The sequence below is a fragment of the Leuresthes tenuis genome, unplaced genomic scaffold (genome assembly GCF_036924035.1).
Source record: "Leuresthes tenuis unplaced genomic scaffold, fLeuTen1.0.hap1 SCAF_3, whole genome shotgun sequence".
In the NCBI taxonomy this organism is placed as follows: Eukaryota; Metazoa; Chordata; class Actinopteri; order Atheriniformes; family Atherinopsidae; genus Leuresthes; species Leuresthes tenuis.
The window spans coordinates 11,760,472-11,774,239 of NW_027325357.1; positions in this window are offsets into that span (position 1 = coordinate 11,760,472).

Genomic DNA, 13,768 nt, shown 5'->3' on the forward strand with positions numbered 1-13,768 from the left:
GAGATGAGACAAGATGAAGGAGGCTGATGCTGTCCGCTAACATTAACGTTGTACTTTTCACCTTGCGACTGACGTCACCACGCCGGGCTCCATTACAACAGAGCCAAATGACCGTGGACGTGTCAAAGCATGCTCTACTTTAGTTTCAAACTCCATTTAAACAGAAGAAAAAAAAGGACTACCTTACAAACAACTTCCTAACATAGTTCAAACGTTCACATTTTTGTGACATTCTTTTCAAACAGAATAATTACTGAGGGGATTTTATAGATAAAACAATACGGGCAACAGCCAGAAGAGTAAATACTACTAACATTTTAAATGTTATATCAATCTAGCTTTGATTGATAGGAAAAAATCCATTAGCGGACAGTTCAGATTATAAGAAGAAATAAACCTGGAGAGTTCAGTCCATGTAAGGGCTATTATAGTGGATATCTTTGTCCCAGAGTTGAAATTATTTTAAACCTACCACATATTTTTACTGCAAACCACTATTTACCTACCAGTACCAGTGAAATGTTTAAGCAAAAGTAAACTGGAAGGATTTATCCTGAAACCCTCCAAGTAGATATCTTACATTATGACAGCTTACATTTGTACTTGTATTATATGCACGTGTTCTGAAAAACTTCAAGTCATATGTAAGTTTTCAGAAATTCAGTTTTACACATAAATAAAAAATTATTTTATTTAATGTGCATTGGCCTGCATATCTATTAATAAACCAAATTAAACGCCTAAATGTACCTTCTGTCAGTTTGTCTGAAAGTCTTAAAGTTTCTCCCCTTAAGATGACAAACAATAACACATTTTTTTTCCTTTAATGTTCAAACACAAGACCACATATTCACTGATTCACCCACATTTAAATAATCTTTCTGAATATGATCATTATAGTCAACTATGTATCAGCCTTTCAGGTCAATCAAACATAGGACATGCACATGTAACTAATCTGGCTGATAAATTATCTAAAACATTCTTTAAACATTTTGAAATGTTTGCAAGTTTATCCCAACAGTTCTTTTAAATTACATACATTACCATACATAACTTATTCATTGTATGACTTTAATTCCGAGCAATTCTGCATCAATCTGTGGAGCTGTTAATTCGGTTGCTCTCTGTCTACATGCACTCAGGAGACGAGATTCTGTTGTATCCCCTACATGACTTACACTCATATCTACTTTATGTGTATATATCATGTGCTGTGTAGCTTAAGCAAATTGAGCACTGATATTGTTGCCTGACTGACAGGGTCGAGCATTTTACTGTAAAATTAATGTATTTGCATAATCTCTGATTATGCAGAGGAAGTCTATATGGTTGGAGACCAACCTGACCTCAACAGCTTTGCATTAGTCTTCCAAGGTAAGAAATAGCCCAATTAATAACAGGAAGGTTTATTTGTAAAACCATTCTGTGCCTTAACCAATTCAACGCAATAGTTTTAAAGATCCTCTTTTGTTTTTACGTATTTGTGTCTCATCTATACATGCCAGTATTGTTCTCAAGTTCTGCAAATATTCAGAACCAACAGAAAAACCAGCTTGTATAAAGATGCATATCTGGTTGTAGTTTGTGCTAAAAAAAATTTGAATGGCAACTGATCCTGAATGAAACAGTCACAACAAAGTGTGGGAAATTCTCAGCCCAAGGCCAGCTTAATGAAATTTGTAGGGTCATTGAATGAAATTTCTTCCTCTGGTGAAGGTCACAAGATGCAGCTGGATGTGTAAACATTTCCAGGAGGTACATTTCATGTTTATAGTATTTTGTCAGACTGCTATTTGTAAGATTGATAAAGTACGAGCTAGCATTTGAATAGCGTGTATACTGTTTAAAATACCCCACGCCTATGTAAAGTCATATCTGACTCATATTCAAGCTACCACTTCCCTGAACAGTAATAAATGTGGAGAAAAGAAAAGCACCATTATTGGTTATTTTTAGCCTCGCTAGCTCCATGACTCCAGGGATACTGTAACAATACCGATCTGGTCTGGAAAGTATGGCAAACTGCATTCGGACCAGAATAAGATATCCAAACACCTGCTGAGAGGATTGAGACATTTTGGATCGGCATTTATGATTCTCAGAGGATTCGTTTTTTTTTGTTTTATTGTCCCATGTTTGTCTATATTAGCTAGGTTTAGGTGTTAAGCAGCTAATCCTAACACATGATCAAGTCAAATGGGTTTGCATTTAGCTCAAAGCACCGCTCTACCTAAGACTGTCTTTCATTTTTGTCCTCTCACAGGTCACATCAACAAAAAATAAATCCCTCAATCTCAGGACACATTAATGCATCAGCAGTAAGCACTTGTACAGTAGATATCTCATTCCTGACATACTGCAAAACCCAGAGTGACTCATCCACTCAGCCTCTGCATTGTGTCTGTTTGCAGCTGTTGGATGGTCACAGGTTCCTCCTGGACAGATAAATATCTTCTGACATCCTGTTTTTGTTGTCACAGACCTCAGTCGGGTTCATTACAGTGTGTGTGGGTGTGTGAGTGTTTGAGATAGAAAGATCAAGTCAAGATCACAGAGGGCCAGTAAAGCATCCCACTCTCTTCCTACCATTGTTTCATTTCAGAGACCCACATGAAGCACAGCTTGGCTACGCCTCCTGGACATCGGTCTGCTCCCCCTCCTCCCACGCTGCTGTGCGTTTCCATGGAGACGGAGAATATGCTTGCAAATGATTGCATACCCTGCTGAGAGGCACCCTTTTAGGCAATAGCAGATAGCACAACCTGAAACTGTGATAGTTTAAAGAACAGCAAGGTGAAATGTCCTAATTGTTGTCTTTTGGTTTGCCAATCTCTCATTAAGTAGGTGAAATATAACCCTTTTATAAAACATTGTGACAGTAAAATTGTTAGTTTAGATCGAAATTCTACCAGCCATGGCTGCATCAGCATTCAGCTGCTGACAATAAAATCACTATTTCTATGTGGTGCGTGTGTGTGTGTACCAGCTCATTTTCTTGTCACATCTCTAAAAATATGTACTCTCATGGCATTTATGTGCATACACACATGGGACGTCTGCGTGATCTCATAACAAAGGTGGCAAAAGAAACTAACTCTGTACCAATGATCAGGTTTGGTTCCTTTAATGGACAAAATTCCACAGAGGAGTGACTCCGTGCACATGTTGTTGATACTTGTTGAAGTCAGACAGACAAACGGTGCCTTATTTGCTTTACTGTGAAATTGTTGATGCCGAGGATTTTCATTGGCTTACACTGACGTGTGCATTAAGCTGGATTTCTACATTCCTTAAGGCCCTGAGCTTTGCTGCAGTCGATCTGGGAAAAGGGCCAGGCGACTGCTGTCTTGCTCACTTTGGCTCACGTCACAACAGCACGTGAAACTTGCCTTTCTTGTGTGTTTTATAATGAGCTCTTCTGTTGATACACTGCAAAGGCCCCTATTTATTGTGGTGGAAAGAGTAACTCAACAGTTAACAGGCTTTTTCTCCCCCATATCCAGTGATAAGGACATAATGACCTTTTGTTTGTGTCATACATTTTATTGCACATAATGAATTAGCAAGATCTTTTGGGAGCCAGATTTTTCTGGCCTTAAGATATTCTTTGGAAAGCTGTGACAAAATGACACCAAGAAGCACAAACTGGATCACTGAAGAATCCCACACAGAGCAATAAGACACTAATTTGCTCACAAAAAGGATTAGATGGAAATATATATTAGTCATCACTGCCTCGTTACAACGATAGTGAGGCGCATGCTTGACTTGAATACATCCAGATGCAATCACTTTGGTCAACCTCTGCTGGTACTGTATTTTACAGTTTAACAACAGCAGGCTGATTACATAAATTCCCAGACAATAGAGGCTATTCAAACAGAGTAAAAATCCCTGCTATATTTAACTAATTCTCCTTTCATTCATGGTAATATCCTGCTTTGGGATTAGCTTTGATTTGAACTGGGCAACAAAGAAACGTTGGTGGAATGTGAGCTCAGCAGCACGGGTTGTGTTGACATTTGATATGGAAATAACTTTGCTTTTTTTTTTTTTGTGAAGCCACTTAACACTGATCCATTAATCATTCAAGTATTAAAAAAAGGCACCTAATTTAAGGGGTGGACCTACAGACATCTTAGCAAACAACCATTTGCACTATTTTAAGCAAAGTACCATTAAAATTGTATCTTTAAGCACCTTGCTACTAGCAGCCTGTGGAAAACATCTAATTTCTTCCCATTTCTTTGTTTGCATCTTTGAAAATGCAGAAGACAATGTTTGACAGATAGAAAAAAAAGTATTTTTGCACCAACAGATTCCCAAAGAGCTATTTGCCAAAAAACATGAGAGCAACATAAATGGCAAACAGCATGGTGCATAACAAATATAACAGCAGGGTGTGCAGTTTGACCTTAAAAAGATTGAGGAAACTGGACAAGTGGCGGGCCTAAAAAGCTATGAACGGCAGAAGAACAGTATCTGAAAGGGATGTCCTTAAGAAATGGGAACAAATCCAGCAAAAAAGATCTGACACAAGACCTGAGATATGCATCCGGATCTTCAGCTGATCCATCCACTGTTTACTGAAGCCTCATGAAAAACTGTCTCCACGGAAAGGTGGCTGTGAAGGGTGGAGAACGGAACAAAAAGCAGCCCTCATCCAAAGAGGAGCTTTGAAAAATGCCCTTCAAGAAGCCTGGAGAAGTATTCCTGAGGACTATTAACTAAATTACAAGGCAGCTTTTATAGATGAGTTCAGGCTGTGTTGAAGAATAAAGGTGGTCATACCAAATATATTGATTTTCAAGATTGTTAGAATTGTACAAAAGCTGTATTTCCCCTATTTACTGTATTCCCATTTATGTTAGCATATTTTAATAAATTGTTGCTGTAAATTCTAAAGAAATAAGGCGTGGCTCAAGACCTTGGCGCAGTGTCAGATACCATTTTTTGTTTCATACTATTGATTTTAATGTGACTCATGAAGAACTGTTTATCATAGAGAAGTAGTTAGATATACTTGAAAGACCATATACTTCATACAAGTATGGGTTGATTATGCTCAGCTGTCAGCTCTCAGCTGGTTCTGTATTTGTATCAGGTCAATATGCAGCAGTCAGATGCAGTGCTGCATTACCACCTAACTTTCCTCTTTCTTTATCAGCAGCCTATAAAATATTGTGCTCACTTGTCCCTGAGGTCAGCAGAAACTGGATGGTACGGCATTTCTACCAGCAGTATCACCTAGTGGTTGAGGTACTGCAGTACAACAAAACAAAACAAAAAAACCAAACTGGCGCCCCTCTGTGTCTTAGTGCAGGTACTAAGATGGGTTCCTAGATCCTTTGAAGTCCTTTTTCCAATCCAAACTTTTTCTTACTACATGAAAACACACTTTGTGGAAGTTATAACATAATCCAAGTATGTTGTTTGTTGCTAATATGAATATTTGTGTCTTTTTCTCTGCGGCATAATTATCAGCATACCTGATCTTTCTACTTGTAATTTCCCAGTTACGTCACTAGAGGGAGTCATTACCTCGCAGTTGGCTTTCTGTAAAGCGCTGTAAAGAGATGATGAACAGGTGTAGCCATGATCATAGTCATCCTTCCCCCACTTTTCACTACTGGGCTTTCAGAATTAAAAGGAAGTTTTCAAGGCTTTACTGCAGTGTTACTGAGTGAACTTTATCTAAGACTTCGATGTAACTCCAACAGAAGCTATGCTGCACAGTCTGCCTCAAGCAGAGAGTAAGTCACCCATCTGCTGTTATTGCTGGAGGGTTTTAAACATTTTTAAAGATACTGTCTCTTTTTTTCCACACAGTGACATAGGAAAAGCGATCTCAGTGCAGCCGTTTATATAGCAATTCATAGTCAAGATCAATACATTAAGATACAATTTAAGCATCAATAATGATGTTCACAATAATAGGGGACGGCAGTGCAGTTCAAAGAGTAAAGAAATGTTTTGTTGTGGCTGAAAAGGGATCACAAAGTAGAATCTGGTTTGGTATCAAATCTTTCAAAACAGCCCTGAAACCTTCAGATCTTTCTCCAGAGATGCAATATTGTTCTTCTCAGCATGACACGTAGTATATGCTGTGGCTGCTGTGGTTGAAAGAAGATGATCTTAATACTGTTCAAGCAGCTGAATCTGAAATAGGTAAACTGAAAATACAGCCTGCAGTCAACTGCAGAGAGCAACTAATCCCTAAGATACTGTGCTCAAGTACTTCCATACGATGCTATGTGCATCTGCTCTACATTAAAGGATGAAGTAAACAATTCTACACTATGACATCTATCTCTCTAGCCATTTTCATACATGGAAGCACTTGATGTTTATATTGCATGTCATATATCTAAGACTGACTCGACAAAGACACGACAAAGAGCCATGTACTGATACAGTGTCACATAGGGTCATTTATCAGTCAGGACATAAAGGACAAACTCAAACATACTTAGTCCTGGGGTCGGATTTACAATCCCAGGCGAATGTGAGTATGGTTACAAATCATAAATAGCCCTGATGAGAGACTCCCTTCATGAGGACGATGTCCTAAACCTGCAATGATTTACAAATACAGGAGCAAAACAGCTAAGAGGTGCATACAAGCGGACATGTGGATAATCAGGAGCCTGCAATTTACCAGAGATGCAGCTCTTTTCATGTTTTTACAATCCAGAACCTATATGCATGACTCTGACTGCCTGATCAGTTAAAAATATTCAAGATTGAGCTCTTTGAATCGTATAAAAAAAGACTCCATGGGTAAAATGGGGCTTCACTTTTGAGTTTAAATACTTTAAAACTTATTATAATCATTTATGGTTCAGGATCAGACAGCACACTTAAGATCATAAGATTATCTCAGGCTAACATAGTCATATAGGAGAAATGAGATGTTCTTTTAAATTTGGATAAAAGGCAGGATGTAAATACGAACAATGAGACATTAATATCAAAAGACAGTTTGCACCTAGACGTAAAACAATAGTACATCTGGTCCCTGGTCTCACTGTAAAGTGAATTCAAAGAGTGCAGGTTTTTAGGTCAGTGGCTGAATTATTTTTAACTTGCTCACTTTTTCCATTTGTATGTAGAAGAAGAAAAATGTGTTCTGAAAGTCTGTTCTTTCTAATGGCAGATCTTAATGGGTTCAGAAAAAATCTGGATTAAGTGAAAATCGAAATGTCTCTTCTCACTTGAAAATATAGGAACTCTGTAATTCATAATGTCTAAATGTGTCTGAATTTGAGAGGTAAAAGGGTTGGTTGTTAATTGGTCTGTGTGAGTAACAATAGACAAGAGATCATGAATCCTTCTCCATAATTAGTTTGGCACATTCATAACTAATCTTCAAGCTTTTTCACTATTGAGTGAAAAAAAAAACGCCTGCAGGAAATGTACCCTCCTACGGAGCTAAGGGACGACATGTGCCATTTACAGCTGTCGCATTTGCATCATTATGGCACACACAGTTTGCACCACTGTGCTCTCAAAGTACTATGAAGATCCCTGCAATGGCAAAGTCTCCTTTTACTCAAAAATGTGTTTTGCTTATCATTTCTTCACTTATATATATATATATATATATGAGCGTCAGTGTGCTGTATGTTGCATGTATGGAGTTTGAAGCTGAAGACCAAATTCTGTTCTCAAAAGAATGCACATTTTTGTTGAAACCATCTGAGGTCCAACATGTAACTTAAGCGACAGCTTGATAAGCGTTTTGCATATTAATGGATTACGGAGGCTGACGTGCAAATTTAAGAGCACAACAGTTTCTGCTCCTGTTTTGTTTGTGAGTTTTCACTCTGATTTGAGTCAGATTCCACTCAGGTGGAAACAATAACTTCACGTACTTTTTCTCTGCACCATTTCAGATTCTAAATGGCCTTTGAATCTGAGTCTGAAAGCACCTGGAGGTACAGTTGGTTAGCAGTCAGATCTGATCAAATCAAACTCACACAGCCCGAACACTTTATCTGAAGAGGCTGCTTTGCATAGCTGTGACTAAAATGGATTCGGTGGTTGTTCTTTATTTCAGTAACAGTACTGCAGGCTCATTGTTATGAGGCTCTCTACAGTATTCATTTGACTGAAGTAAAAATGTTCATTTTTGCTGGAGTTTTCTCATCTTAACTCCAGCAAAAGGATAAGGGTCCTGTTGTCTATCAATATTCTCCCGAGAGGCTCTTTGTGGTTGTTGGGTTTAGCCTTGCAGTTGTGGAGCTGTTAGTGACTCAGTTTGAGTTTTTCAGGTGGACATATCGGAAGAGTAGTCTTGTTTTTTTTTTTTTGTCAAGTTGAATAGAATGATATATAGAAATCGTAAGATACAAGGCCAATGTGTGTATGTGTTTTTTTTTTTTACTAATTAGCCCTGTTTCAGAATATCATTATTATTCTAATATGAGTGGGATCACAAATGATTTCATACTGTAAAACATGACTGGAGGGTAAATGAAAACACTTAAACTGACTCACTTCTGAAATAAACTTGCAGAATAAATGAGGAAAACATTGTGGACATTTGAACTTAGTTTCTCAGAACTGCTTTTTCAGGAATCTATGCACTTGCAGACACGTAGAGTACTGAAAACTGTTGGGAATTAGCTGAAGGCAACAATGGACCAAGTCAATTGTTCATTTTTCTGTAGGGTGATCAGTCCGAACATCAGACGTGTATCTGTTTTCAGACACTCCTTTTCTTGCAATGACTCAAGACATGTTTCTTTTTGGTAAAAGTAACAACAATACAACTGAGAAACTCCTCTGTTACAAGTGCTTTCAAAGTCTTGCATAAGTTAATGCCCAAAAGACAAACAACACTGTGTTTTTCAAAAGCTATGCCTTTTTGACTAAGAAATTAAGTCTTGTAATTAGTCCTGTGAAATGAATATTTTCTTTTTTCACCATTGTCCAATTTGTCAGAAAGAGTTCAACAAGGTTCAATATTGGGTCCTGCTTTGCTTACAATTCATATTGAAATTTCTGTTGATAAATCTTTGCTTTTTTCTTTGTTGTTTGTGTATTTTCTGTTCTTTCCCCCCAGGATTTATTCTGTTTAAGTCTACTTTTTACATGAACAAAGATTAAATCAATGTTTTCTTATGATTTAGATAAAAATTGAAAGATTGATTTAATTTGACTTTATTCTATTTTACGTTGTATTATTTCACTCATTTATTGAACACTTTATTGTTTGATTTCTAACTCTATATAGGTGTTTTAGAGATTGTTGATTACATGAATATTGGTTCAGCTTGTACAGCACGTTGGTCTGCTGTGGTTGTTTTAAATGTGGTACAGAAATAAAATCTGGCTTGACTTGACTTGAATGAATTGGAAATCTGGTGAAGGTGCATTGTATAGCAGCCCAGTGCAGAAATACTGATATACCCACAAGTATTTCAAAGTGAGGAGAAAACCTAAATAAGTTACACTCAATCAATACTCTCTACTGTAAAAGTGAGCTTTTATAATGCTGATTCAAGCAGAAAACACATCATCGGCTGTTAATGTGAAGAAAAGCATAAACTTGAAAAACTACATCCACTTCATAACTCAAGTGTTCTCAGTATGGTTCCAAATATGGCTCTGACAACCCTGATTGTTCACTCAGTGCTGTTAACCACAGAGGGCAGCTCATTACAAGCTGCACAGGCCTTCTAAAAAGAGCAATGAATGAATACTTCATCGACATAGAAATAAATGGTCTAAAAAAATGACTGTTATGCAATTGATCACAAAGCAGTGGTTGATAATAAGAGCACGGTCCACCCTTGTTGGTGTGTTAATGCTTTAATGGTTTCCACATGGCAGCTACCTGGCACCGATCCATTCTCTTCAGAACGGAGCAAGATGATGGAGAGAAAGACGTAAAGGACAGAGTGGATCAATGTAGGGCAAAAAGACCAGAAAGACATGCTCCGTGCTGATTTACAGAGTAGTTTTTCATAGTGCCACACACAGAAAGGTTATCTCTACTGAAATGCTCCTTCTGGCAGAGCTCTGCGGCGGTGTGAGTTCTTGTTTCATTAGTCACAACAGTGTCTCTCTTTGTCCGTCTGCATATTGAATCCATAAAAATTGATGATGGAAAGCTTCTGACTTGAGAACTCACTCTCCAACCTCGTGGTTAACGATCGGATTAATCATTTGCCAGCACATGAACTGCAGCGGGATCTCAATGCTCTCTTCAGCAAGGTTTAAAGAATAGATCCATATTTTCTACACACTTATTTTCTTTTGGAGACTGAAAAACACTGATGCAGCTTTTGTGTTCACAGATCATAAAGCTGGAGTCAGGAAATGGTTAGCCAAGCACAGTATAATGACTGAAAACACTGAAAAACAACCAGCCTGGTTCTGCCAATAGGTTCTGTCTGTAAGTAATGTAAAAAGCTCACAAAACACCATATGTTTTGTTTTTTTTTCTTTTCCTATATGTCATGTGTAAAACTTTGCATTTTGTTGCTCTAAATGGGGTTGTGGGCCAAACTTTTAACTGGTAGGCCTTTGGGTGGTGGGAGGATTCAAATAAATCAATGAAAGCCATATTTCAGTTCAAGATTGTCTATGTTTATGCATTTAGCCGACGATTTTATCCAAAGTGACTTATAAATGAAGATATAACGTCTTGATAATGTGTAGACATTCAGGGTCTATGACGAGTATATGCAAACTTCAGACTGGTACTGTATGCCTTTATATTTGAAAGTGATGACAGTGACGTCAGTCTTATCATTTCATTCTGGGCAAATAAAGTGAATAAGAGCATTTGCCCCTTAGTCCTCATCCCATGCTGTTACTTGTGGGATTTGTTTTATGGCAACATTAACAAAACAGCCAATTCTCTCTGCTCCTGGGGAGAAGTGGGACAAGTGCAAATTCATGAAATATGTAAGAAGTCTTAAACCCGAGTGCCATTTCCAGCTGCCATGGGACAAGGCGGATTGGGGTTAAGAGGAGAAAACAGTCATGTTAGTTCATCAACTATTCCCGCTGACCCAGATTCTTTGCTCACGGTGAGCAACCTTCAAACTTATATTCTCCCATTTTTGACTTTCTTTTTTTTCTTTCTAGTTGTTTGCCTGATAATACGACAAGTTATTATATTTACAGAGTTGCCCATTCCTTACTAATTTTACAGATTTGTCAATTTAACTTTACTATCTACCTTTGTGTATCCTCAGCCTAGTGAAACGCATCATTGTATTAGTAGAAAAAGTAATCATCTGGATATTAGTTTTCAGTACAAGATGTATTTGCTGTTGCAGACTAATACATTTATAAATCATCTGTTTATGTAATTTCATGGTTTTATCATATATCATCCATCCATTTTCTATACCCGCTTAATCCGTCGGTGGGGCGCAGGGGGCTGGAGCCCAGGAGTCACTGGGTGAGAGGAGGGGAACCCTGGACAGGTTGCCAGTCCATCACAGGGCCACACAGAGACAAATGAGACAAACAACCACACACACACACTCACTCCTAAGGACAATTTTAGAGACGCCAATTAACCTAACATGCATGTTTTTGGACGGTGGAAGAAGCTGGAGTACCTGGAGAGAACCCACGCATACATGGGGAGAACATGCAAACTCCACACAGAAAGGCCCCAGCTGGGAGTTGAACCTGGAACTTCTCACTGTGAATTATCATTATATCGAAATTCCATAATCCTTTACACATTCCTTTTTTGAATCTTCACCAGTACCCATATTCTATTTTCAACTGCATGCTGGCCTTTAATCCCAGCATGCGGTGCCCTCCTGCACACACTGTAGAAGTACAATTGAATCAGAATTGCTTCTATTCTTCCTTAATAAGATCTTATTTTACTCAGAAGTTAATAACACAAGACTGACTTCATGCAGCAGGAGGGTGGCTGATTGAAGTCAGACCAGAAGAAGAAAGGAGAAAGGGAGTAAAGACTTAAAAGGGAGAGAAAGTTTAAAACAAAGAGACAAAAGAAAACTGAGTGAAAAAGATAACAGAAATAGGAAAGCGAAAGAAAAAAAATGAGCGAGGAATCCTGAGCACTGAATTAATATTTCATTGTTTTAACATCTGCTCCATGGTCTGTTGTTTGCTTCTCACACTTCATGAGCATTGAGGCAAGTGGAAATACTGCTAGCTGACAAATTGATGATAATGTTTTGAAAAATGTGTCCTCATCGTCGGTGGTTTGCATATGATAAAGGTTCCAAAGCCACAACACAAGATCTTTAGTTACTGAATACATTTAGTTTTAATGTGAACAAATATGATTGGTTAGGGCTTAAAGAATGTTTTGAAAATCATTAAAGGAGGACATTTCCAAACTAAATAAAGACAATGATAAAATGCATGAGCGAATATAAAGATAAACAGACAGCTCATACACATACTGCAGACTTTAATGTGCAGAGTGAAATGTGATTAATTGTCAAAATGAGCAGAATTTAAACAGAAGGCATGTAGATAAAATGGAGGAAATTTAGGAGAAAAAAGTAATAGTAAAAGTAATTTCTCCCTGAGAAAAAATAGCAAATATAAACGTGTTTCTTGTGCCAAAAGATGATGTACATTTCCTTATGTGGGACAGCTCAGGCTGAAATGTGGGACACTCATCAGGAGCCTCTGCTGAGAGGCCTAAAAAAGCATTAATTCATACAACAGAAACTCAGACGTGTAACACACATGGCCAAATTTATTTAGAATAAAATTACAGGAGTGTCAAGTATTCAGAGGGTTCACAGCTTCATTATTTCATATGTAACCGGTACCAAATCTCTGAGTTGTGTTTAAGGCTTGAAAGGATGGAGACCACACCATTGCTCTCTCGAAGGTCTTTATTTTCCTCAACCTTTCTTCTCCTTTCCTCTCCTCACGTTCCTTTCCTCACCGAACAGCACAAAAAAGAGGGAAAGTTTAGGTGTCTTTTATAGTGCATGTTGCGCCCCCATAAATGTACAGAAACAGAAAAGAAAAGAAAGGTTCCACCTGAGTAGTCTTATAAATGTAAGGTTAAAAACATAATAATTTTGTGGAATTATAAACAAGCCAAATGAACCCTTGTTACACATAGTATTGTTGAAAGCTATCTTATTGTAATCAAGTCATGTCTAACTCATGAACTTTTAAAGAATTCGCTCTGGGTGTCATAATATGCGTCCAGAATTGGTGTAATGACTCAATGTGTGCGGTCGAACACACAATGTGTGGCTCAAAGACTCAGAACACTTTGGCAGTTAACGATAACGTGCATGCAGAGTCAGTCAGAAATTGCTGTTGGAATGACAAACTTATCTCAACTGTTCAGCTGAAGTGTGGTACATATGAACAGTGTTTGAACAGTCCCTCCCTGCTGATTCAGCCCGCACAAAAGCAATAAGCAAGGCAGGGCTTTTGCTCACACTGGTCAAACGTTAACGGTTCAGTCATGGACTTGGATTGGAAGGGTTGGCTCTCCAGTCGCTATTCAAAAACGTTCACGTTCCATGTCGTAATTCACATGTGGCAAAGAGAGGAAGCTCAGCCCTGCATCACTGTGTCCTTAAACACATCAAGCCAGTGTTGTGGGAGTGATGATTGCACTGTTGCTCAGGAGGAGGAGATCTGCAATGCCAGTTTGATGCATGTAGGCACACATGAAGTGGGGTGGTTTCACCTGTGTTACTACCTCACGAGTTGGCTCAGGGGCGTATCAGTTGTGAATGGACTTTGACTCCTTCTGTACTTTCACAAACAATGAACGATTTCA